Below are 11,270 nucleotides of genomic sequence, written 5' to 3'. Positions count from 1 at the left end.
TGGAGGCTCTGGCGAAGAATCCATTTTCCAAGTTCATTGAGGTTTTTGGCAGAATTCAGGCTCATGTGGTTGTAGAAACGAGCTTCACATTTGCTGGCGGGTTGTCAGCTGGGGGCTACTTTTGCCTCCTGGAGGCTTCAAAGGAGAATCTCCCTCTTCTGGAATCCTGTTCACACTTCAAATCTCCTTCCAGAAAGAGCTTAGTCCCTTTTAAGGCTTATCTGATTAGGTCAGGTCCACCTCAGTAATCTCCCTATTTTAAGTCCTACTGATTTGGGACTTAATTACATCTGCAAAATCCCTTCACAGCAGCACCTAGATTCATCTTTGACTGAATTATTTGAAGAATGTTTGTCCACACCAGGAGCCACAAATCTTGGGAGTCATCATAGATTCTCCCTACTACTTTTACCTAATGATCAAGCTTAATGTATTTAATAATTTCTCCCATTGCCACTTTTTTTATGCCACTGCCATCATACTGTATATGTTTATATATACTAAGATCCTGTTTCTAGGCCATTAGTACTTTTGTGTTGATCAGCTTATCTAATTTTGACAGCATTTCCATGTAATAATTTTTAACTATAATATTTATGATGTATTTTATTATCTGATATGACAAGTTTTCTCCCATTCCTTATCCTTTTCCATATTTGGGCTGCTTTGATACTTTGTGCTCCCCTCAGGTTAAAAATAATAATAATAAATAATATTTTGGAATTTTTATTGAAGTTATGTATTTCATAGATTTCTGACAGGAAATTGGACAAAACTGAAAATTTGATTGGAACTAAATTTGGGAACCATTAACATTCATATTAAACTGAATAATTTCCATTGCTGATGAAAGAAATCCAGGGAAAACTAACGTAATCTTTGTAAATAATATTAAACATTATCTGGCATATAGTCAAAATATCTGTTTAATTAATAAGTAAGCTATTGTTCTGGTCTCATCTTAAATATTTTCTCATCAGATAGTCTTTTCCTGACATCTTAAGTTATAGTTCTCCTGTTACTTCTCATTCTATTTTCCCTTTTCATTTTCATCACAGCCCTTTTCTCTATCTAATATTTTCAAGTTTTTGATTTACTTGTTTATAGCCTGTCACCACCTATTAGAACTTAAGCTCTAAGAACAAATTGTCCTATATGTGTTAGACATTTAATAAATGTGGAAAAACTAAAAACAGAGGTGTGAGAATTCACTGGAAGGATGCTGAAGTAGTTTACAGAAGGAAAATAAATAAATTAACAAAGTAAGGAGTAAAGTAGCTCTGGAGTACTCAATGACTGGCTCCAGGAACTTGACTCCTCCAAACTTTGCTGACTTTATCTTATCACTGCTTATCTCTCTGGGCTTCATTCTCTGCTACCACAGATTGACTTTCTCCAAAACGGTAGAAAACATAGCTGCCAGGAGTCCAAGATTCACATTCTCTCAATTCCAAGACGTGAAAACTAGTGGAATGTCTCTTCTACCTTCAATTTGTTTTAATCCTGAGAAAGTTTCTGAATGTTTCACTTTGGTCTGAGCACTCACCTTTCAGTCCAGGTACTTCCACAGGAGAAATAAAGTATTGCATTTGGCCCAAGATTGGTTATGCACTCACCTCTGCATCCCTAACAAATTTGTATCTACTGGACCCATTCCATTCATGAACATAATACATCTCTATTTATTTGAGTTTTCTGTTTATTATGTCTCAACAAAGTTTTTAGTTTTCTATATATTACATTTTCTTGTTAACATTACTCTTTGGTCTATTTGTATTATTACTGTATATTTTATTTTTTCTTTTTCTCAGTAATTAGTGCAAGTAATAAGGAACACGTGTTGAATAATTTCTATACTTTTTCTTGGTTACCTTTCTAAACTCTCTTCTTTGGAATGCCATAATAAAATCTCTCCTGATTTCAAAATCACAAAATAATAAATCTGTACCTTTTGCAGTGATGTTGTAAGACTTTTAATAATTAATTTATTCTACTTACTTAAGAGTCTTCTATGAATTGTTTGCACATTAACTCTGTCAAAATTTCACAATTTTAAAGAATAGGTGACTATAAATGAAAGTGACTTTTGAAAGCAAACATTCAAAGACTTATACTTTAAATATGTGGCTATTTCCCCCAAAGTTGTCACCTTGCAAGTCATAGTAAACACTTACGGGATATATGTCCAGTTCCTGCTCCCTTTACTAAGGACTTCTCCCAAACCCATACAACTTCACTCCAAGTATTGACCTTTGTATTAGGTCAACTCTGTTGCCCAACCACAGTCAATTAGACCAGAGTTGACACTGAGACAAAGAGTACTACTGAGCTCTCTCTGCTTGGAATTTGTCACTGAGAACCTGAGACAACTAATGCGCATCAGTTATTGGTAGGTGCTGAGTTTCTGTATTGAGGTCTGGGACTCCATTTTTTGGTCAGCCATCTCCCCCCATCACACCCTCATGACACATGTATCAAAAAGTAGAAAAATTAAACAGAAGAGGAAATATGCCTACATCGATCCATTCTGGGCTGTATATCAAGTTCCTTGAGATACATCAGAGCACCTAGTATAAACGGATACTCAATAAATACTGGTTGAATGAGTGAATAAATATCATCTTTTCTTCCTACTCTGCTCCATCCCCCCAAAAAAAATTCCATTTTCACGAACTTAACCTTGCTAACACTCTTATCGCACACACCTTGCCATCATCATCTACTTCCAGTCTCTGGGCCACTGTTAGTTTGGGCTATTTGTGCACTACATAAAGAGGCTATGCCCAGGGAATGTGGAGAGTGAAAATCCAGCTTATTTTCTGCTCTCTTGCTGTGAACCCTGGCAGGTGTCCACCCAAAGGGAGTATATTTCCCAATTTACACAGACTCCATACAGGTGAACAGAGGCCCTTTCTGGACTGGACTTTGTTATGGGTTGAATTTTGTATGTTCCCCCCATGCTGGTGTGGGGTGGGCCTCATATTGGAGTAGGGCCCCTGCTCTAATATGGCTGGTGTCTTTATAAGAAGAATACCATGTGAAGACAGAGACACACAGGAGGAATGTCTAGTGAGAAGGAAAGCAGATTTTGGAGTTATGCAACTGCAAGCCAAGGATCTGCAGAGATTTTCGGCAAACCACCGGAAGCTAGGAAGAGGCAAGGAAGGATTATCTCACAGGTTTCAGAGGGAGAATGGTCTTATCAATGCCTTGATTTCTGACTTCTAGTCTCTAGAACTGTAGAATAATATGCCATTTTAAACTACCCAGTTTGTGGTTCTTTGTTATGACAGCCCTGGAAACTAATACACATGCCTGATACCGTCTTACTTCATCAGGTGAGGCAGAAAAAAACAGAGAGAAAAAAAACCAAATACCCTGCCCACCATCAACTTAGCAATTACCTTTTCCCTTGCTTCATCCTTTTTTCTCCTCTCGTTGAATAAAAGACTGCTATTCCAAGGAAGAAACTACAGCGAATTTAAGGTTGTTCTCTCTACATAACCAGTGATAGTTGATTGGCACCTGAGCTTGCACAAAAAGCATATTGTGGGATCATTTTTTAAGCTCAAAAATTTGACTATGCAAATTTCCTTGCTGCCTACTACATAGAACTACCCTTTCAAAATATATGCAGAGATTAGCTCTAATGGCTGTCACAAATATGCTTTGGCAAGCTTATTTCTGGGTTTCTAAACTCTCAAAAATAGAATCTTCCTGATACAGGAATAAACCTGAAACATTCCAACAACAAAAACGTTATTCACCTGTCTGTAAGATCTTCCCATGTCTGTCTCATAGACAGGCGGGAGAAAAAATAACTAGTTAAAATACAACTTTTTTTTCTTTTTAGGCAAGGTCTCACTCTGTCACCCCAGCTGGAGTGCAGTGGTGCGATCATGGCTTACTGCAGCCTCAACCTCCCAGGCCCAGGCGATCCTCCAACCTCAGCCCCACAAGAAGTTGTGACCACAGGCATGGGCTACCACGCCTGGCTAATTTTATTTATAAAATACAAAAATATTAATGGCCAAAGAAACAATGAGATATATTCAGGCTAAGATGTGAATATAGACCTCTTTGATCCTCTCCAACAGTAGTCTCACACTGACAGAGGAAAGTAGTTCAACAAAGTAAACATAATGGTACAACCAAACCATGCCCTTTAGAATGGACAACATGCCATCATTACAGTTTAAACTTGCATCCATTAACATCACTGGGATTGCTGAATTACAAAATTCATCACTTAATAACAAGAACACTTTCAGAAATAACTCAGATCAGGGTTGTTGCAGCCATTGCTCAGTTGGCTTCATTTTATGAATAGAATTCATTGTGCTTGCCCAAATTGCTTTTCTATTTTTTCTCTTTGCCAGGGAGCTTAATCAAATAAGTTATTTATTTATTTATTTATTTATTTCAGAGACAGGATCTCACTCAGTTGCCCAGGCTGGAGTGCAGTGGTACAATCACAGATCACGTAGCCTTAAACTCCTGGGCTCAAGAGATCCTCCCCACTCAGCCTCCCAGCAGTTGGGTGGCATAAGCTACTGTGCCTGACTCTAAATAAGTTATTTTTAATATAATTTACCATCAAATAATAATTGTTTTTAAATTTTTTAGAAAAGAAAATTGTTGTGCAAATATTTTCTAATTCTAGAATGTTTGCAAATCCAGGCTTATATTGAAGCTAGTAAATGTAATACAACAAGCATAGAAAAAAAAATCGATTCAGCTGGCCGTTCCAGGCGACAGACTTTGCATCCCAGAACCATGGCCCAATTTGTCCGTAACCTTGTGGAGAAGACCCCGGCTCTGGTGAACGCTGCTATGACTTACTCAAAGCCTCGATTGGCCACTACGCCAATTTTGGTACTACGCCAAGGTTGAGCTGGTTCCTCCCACCCCTGCTGAGATCCCTAGAGCTATTCAGAGCCTGAAAAAAAATAGTCAATAGTGCTCAGACTGGTAGCTTCAAACAGCTCACAGTTAAGGAAGCTGTGCTGAATGGTTTGGTGGCCACTGAGGTGTTGATGTGGTTTTATGTTGGAGAGATCATAGGCAAGCGTGGCATCATTGGCTATGATGTTTGAAGACCAATCTTTAACATCTGGTTATATTTGATTTATTATTTGAGTGTTGTTAGACCATGTGTGATCAGACTGCTATCTGAATAAAATAAGGTTTGTCAAAAAAAAGAAAAAGAAAAAAAGAAAAAAATCACCTTTGTGGTTGAATTTTTCCATGTATTTTAAGCCAGTCTTTTTTTTTTTTTAAGGGAGATGGTTGATAAAAATTTATTTTTTTACAGCCTTGACAATGTGAAATAGTTTCCATTTAAGTTTGAAAGCAATTATACTGTGAAATCCTAAATTTTTTAAGCAAATTATCCTGAAGGGTAACATTTCTTAGTTAAACAATTTTAAGTTAGTCTTCTATGTATTATAAAGATAAAAACTGAAACTGAATGTAGTCACCAAGCAACTTTAAAAGAGAACGAATACAGAGCAGATAAGGTATACACTCATGTATGACTCTGAAACTGTCTCAACTACTCGGGATAAAAAAAAGGACGAACATTTTGAAAATTTCCAGACCCCTCTGAGTGCTCCTTTAAAACAAACAAACAAACAAACAAACATGCCTCATTTCTTTTTATTCACTTTTTTGTTCATTTACTTATTTATTCGAACATTTATTCAATGTTTGCTTTCTTTGAGGCACTATCAGATGCTTTTGCTTTATTATTCTATCTACATGAACTTTTGTCTTAAACTTATATGATCTTTAACGAAAGCCTGGTATTTGCCTGGAAAAATGAAAAAGTAGCATTCCTCTCTGTATTAGTCCATTCTCACACTGCTAGTAAAGACATACCTGAGACTGGGTAATTTATAGAGGAAAGACGTTCAATGGACTCACAGCTCCACATGGCTTGGGGGACTTCACAATCATGGCAGTAGGCAAAGGAGAAGCAAAGGCACATCTTACATGGTAGCAGGCAAGAGAGTTTGTACAGGGGAACTCCCATTTATAAAACCATCAGATCTCATGAAACTTATTCACTGCCATGAGAATAGCATGGGGGAAACTTCCCCCATGATTCAATTATCTCCACCCGGCACTGCCTTTGACACAGGGGGATTATTATAATTCAAGGTGAGATTTGGGTAGGAACACAGCCAAACCATATCACTCTCCAAAGGTATCAAGCAAATAATCTAGAGAAAACTATGGTAGCTTACCACAGACATTGGTAACTGTGTGAGATTATATGATTTGCTCATAATTCTTCCTTCCGTCCCCACAGTGCTTGCCAAGGTTCATCATGGGCAGAATAAAATTCCCACTTCATGGACTTTGGCCTCAGTTGTGTGACTTGATTTGGCCAATGGAATGATAGCCAATGTGATATAAGGAGAGGCTTTAATGTTTCATGTTGCCTTACTTGCCATTATACGATTCTGTCATCTTTGTGATGACAGCATGCCCTAAATAGCCATGGATCCCAGAGTGAAACAGGTGGAGCATACGTAAACCTGACCTGCAACTTGTAGCCACATCTACCTGAATCTAGAAAACTTTCACAGATCCATCAAGTTGAGAGAGGCAGAGTGGGGGCAGAGAGAGGACACAGAGAGAGAGAGAAAGAGAGAGAGAGACAGAAAGGTTTGCTGTTACTGTAAACCACCGAGTTTTGAGAGTTACGTATTATACAACAGAATTGCAGCAATAACTGACTAATAGTGCCTGAGAGCAAAGTCCTCCACATTCTGGCCCACCAGCTCACCTTAAAGCATAGGTTGCTAGTTTAGAAGCTCAGTCTGTGAACACAGTGTTTCTAACAGGTTTCCATGTTACCTCATTGTTAAATATAAAAGGATAACTAAGGGTCACCAATCATTTCAGGAAACTGTAAACATGAACATAGAGGGTAAGGTAAACAAAGAGAAGGAGATTGGGATACCAGAAGAAACAATTCAGGAAGAAGTTAACTTAAAGTGAATTTGAATTACTATCCTGAGATATACTTTTTTAAAAAATGTAACATAAAGTAAGAATAAGATGCTATGAAAAACAACAGTCATTGTATTACAACATACATATAAAGAGTAAATACTTGTTTATTTAAAAAAACAAAACAAAAAAACCAGTAGAATAGTTTGAAATGTAAACAAATCTTCCACAATGTAGAGAAAAGAACAGAAATGAGAAATATGAGAGAAAAGTAAGAAAGAGGGAATGAATCCTGATTGACAGGAGTATAAGAAAGGGAGAAATGGGAAACGGAAGGGAAAAAAATTTCAAAAAAAAATAATAAAAGATAATTTCCCAGAGCAGAAATATTGAGTCACCAAAATGAAAGATCCTTTTACATATCCCACATAATGAATGAAGAATGACTTAGCTTTCTGCATATCATTATAAAATTTCAGCACATCAAGGATAAAGAAACATTAAGGGCTTCCAGATATTTTTTTTTAAATGGTTATTGCTATGGTTCGAATGTGTCTCCCAAAGGTCATGTGTTGGAAACTTAATTCCCAATCAACAATATTGAGGGGTGGAGCCTTTAAAATGTGATCAGGTCATGAGGGCCCTACTCTCAGAAATGGATCAACGACCTTATCTCAGAGTGGGTTTGTTATAAAAGCCAGTTTGTGCCACCACCCACCCCTTACTCACCACTCACATTCTCTTTCCTACATGATATCTTTCATCATGGGATGATGCAGCAAGAAGACCCTGGTAAGACACAAGCCCCTTGACCTTGGACTTCTCAGCCTCCAGAACTGTAAGAAATAAATCTCTGTTCTTTATAAAACCCAGTTTGTAGTATTCTGTTATAGCAACACAAAATGGACTAAGAAAATCCTATAAAGGAGTAAAAACTTTTCATTAGTAATTCAGGGTGCTAGCTGACCTTGGAACAATGCTTTTCTAAGTTCTGGATAAAAAATATTAATCAGGCATGAAGGCAGAATTTTAAAAGTTTAAATATAAAACCTAAGAAAATGCACTTCTCAGACACCCTTTACCAGGAAATTCCTGGAGGATATAATCCCACTACATGAAGGATTAAACCAAGAAAGAGAAGGCATTCACCTGTGGCTCCTATCAAGCACAGCAAGGACAGAAAGTGCTTGTGCCTACCTGCCTAAAAAGTAGCCAGTCGATATTGGAACAGGAGAAAAGAGGACAGCCAGAGGAGGTACCTGGGGGGAAGGGGAAATTCAGGAGGTTTGCAAGTATCCTTGAAAATGACCTCAAGGTTCTGTTAGGATTAATAGTGCAATAGGACAACAAGGCAATTGGAAACCTAAAGAAAACAAAAAACAAACTACTTGGCTACTCAGTGAACATCATCATTACAGGTCGATGACTTCTACTGACTATTGATTTTTAGGACCAACATATAAAAAAAGCATAGAAGATTTAAATATGGTTACAGAATACATTGTAAATGTTATCAAACTTGACTTGAAAGTACAGAAAATGAAAAGTAGAAACTGAGAGGGTAAGAAAGAGCAAACAGAAATGAGTGTTAAAAACCCTCATCTTGAGAAATGGAGAATCAAATATATTGTCTGTGGTTGATGAAACAGGCAATACAAGTATATTACACACTTCTAAAATTTTAATCACAGTATGAGTTTACTAAGGCTGCCATAACAAAGAACTACAAACTGGGTGGCGTAAACAACAGAAATTTATTTTCTCACCATCCTGGAGACTAGAAGTTCAAGATGGGCAGAGTTCATTTCATCCTGAGGCCTGTCTTCCTGGCTTTCAGATGTCCCTTCTCTCCATGTGTCTTCATATGTTCTTCCCCCATGCGTGTCTGTGTCCTAATCTCCTCTTCTTGTAAGGACACCAGTCATATTGGATTACAGTCCATCCTAATGGCCTCATTTTAACTTAAGCACCTCCTTAAAGGGTCTATCTCCAAATACAGTGACAACCTGAGGTACTAGGGGTTAGAGTTTCAACATGAATTTTGGGGAGGATACATTTCAGCCTATAGCAATCACAAATGTATTTTTTTAATGTATTAAGATATGGATCTATTGAAAGAGAAGAGGAGGCGAAAATGGATAGCTTGATAATGTCTAAAACTGAAGTGAAGAAATGGTGGTAAGCACATATAATTTAGAGATATGGCACTAATTGAGGGATGCCACACAGAGTTGTACAGATTGGTAAGGGTACAACTGAATATGGCAGTCCTGACTGACCACAAGAATAGCTTCTTTCCACCCCCTCCCAAGACGGAGTTTTGCTCTTGTTGCCCAGGCTGGAGTCCAATAGCGCTATCTCAGCTCACTGCAAACTCCACCTCCCGGGTTCAGGCCATTGTTTTGCCTCAGCCTCCCCAATAGCTGGGATTACAGGCATGCACCACCACGCCCCGCTAATTTTTGGGTTTTTAGTAGAGACGGGGTTCCACCACGTTGGTCGGGCTGGTCTCGAACTCCTGACCTCAGGTGATCCACCTGCCTCGGCCTCCCGAAGTGCTGGGACTACAGGCATGAGCCACAGCGCCCAGCCAAGAATAGCTGTAGTCGTGAACAGTTTAAAAAGTGAAAAGTCGTTTGTTCTGGGGAATAGGACTGAGCCTGAGAAAAGCAAAAGCAGACTATTGCTTTTTCATGATAAACCACTCTGTATGAGTTTACCCTTAAATCATGTGTACGTATTACTTTGACTAAAAATATTTTAGGCTTCAATTTAATAACATAAAGAGATAAATGTTTCATTTTTCCTTTGCCTTCTCCTTGCCTCTGCCCCATTATAGTGATTGGAATAGACAGGAGTAAAGACTTCTAAGTGTTTTCTTGTCTCCAGACTCCTCCGACCCATTCTGTAACACCTCTAGATTATTCTGTTTCAAACAAATATATGGCCATGTCACTCTCCTGCTTAAAATATATCAGTGATCCTGCCGTTCCCTGCGTGATGTTCCTTACTCTGGGAAATAAGGTTTTCCAAGATCTGTCCTTTGCCTACCTCTCCACTCTCTTCACTAATCATTCCAGTATTACCACTGTATTATGTCCCCCAGAATGAACTGTTTGAGGGTTTCCCTACTCGTCATGCTGTATCTGCCTTTAGTCTTGTATTTATCTGGCTGAAATTCTATTTCTTCTTCTTCTAAACTCCAGTATCTCTTCTCCTCAACCTAATTGCCTTCATTCAGCTTACTTTCTTCTTTTCCTCCTTTATTCCAAGTTTATTGGCTTTAGACAAGCTCATTACAGACTTGGTTTTCCTCTGTCCTTTGGTAAGCTCTTTTTGTTAGTGTTGGTTTTTGTCCTCAAACTACATGTAGTGGCAAGACGGTTGTTGATATGGTTTGACTGTGTCCCCACCCACATCTCATCTTGAATTGTAGCTCCCATAATTTCCACGTGTTATGGGAGGGACCTGGTGAAAGATAATTGAATCATGAGGGCGATTTTCCCCATACTGTTCCCATAGTAGCGAGTAAGTCTCACCAGATGTGATGGTTTTATAAGGGGAAACCCCTTTTGCTAGGTTCTCATTCTCTCTGCAATTCTCTCTTATCTGCTGCCATGTAAGACGTGCCTGCTGCCTTCCATCATGATTGTGAGGCCTCCCCAGCCGTATGGAACTGTAAATCCATTAATTTATAAATTACACAGTCTCAGATATCTCTTTATCAGCAGCATGAAAATGGACTCATACAGTTGTAGCACAGTTAAAGGAAAAGAGGAAGGGTCTGTTCCCAAATCTCACTGTGTCTCACTGACCCTGACTAGGTAGTGTACCTGTGCTTGAGCCAATCCCTGTGGCCAGGGTGATTCGACCTTCTGATTGGCCAGTCCTGAGCCACCTACTCTAGTTTGCAGTCAGGGGCGGGGTCAATTCCATAGGAAGCAGATAGATTAAGAACAGGAGAGCGGATAGTCTTCAGGAAAAAATAAAGCTATTGTTTCCAAAAAGAAGGTTTACAAATGCTCTGCAACAAACACTACAGACAAACACCATGAACACAAGAGTAGGTTCTGTTTATCTTCAAAGACCCAGCACCTGATATAGCACTTGACCAACATTAGGTGTGAAAATGTTTGTTGAATTTTTTTTGTAAGGTGTTGCTTTCTGACAAAAAGATATACTTTATGATAAAGTATGTATCTTAAATACTGACATTTTAAAATTAAATTACCCAGTTTAAATGAGTTCAAATTGTTTAAGATATGTGTGAAAATGAACTGAATTTTATAGTTGGATATAAATTCTAATCA

General features: G+C 38.3%; 1 pseudogene; it reads left to right on the top strand.

Moving 5' to 3' along the window:
- The first annotated feature begins 4,776 nt into the window (after nucleotides 1–4,776).
- On the top strand, nucleotides 4,777–5,195 carry LOC108529433 (ATP synthase subunit g, mitochondrial pseudogene; annotated as a pseudogene).
- The last annotated feature ends 6,075 nt before the right edge of the window (nucleotides 5,196–11,270 follow it).

Source organism: Rhinopithecus bieti, unplaced genomic scaffold (assembly GCF_001698545.2).
Source record: "Rhinopithecus bieti isolate Rb0 unplaced genomic scaffold, ASM169854v2 scaffold_6151, whole genome shotgun sequence".
In the NCBI taxonomy this organism is placed as follows: Eukaryota; Metazoa; Chordata; class Mammalia; order Primates; family Cercopithecidae; genus Rhinopithecus; species Rhinopithecus bieti.
The sequence above is the reverse complement of the archived record's forward strand: the minus strand, read 5'-3'. Positions and strand labels throughout refer to the sequence as shown.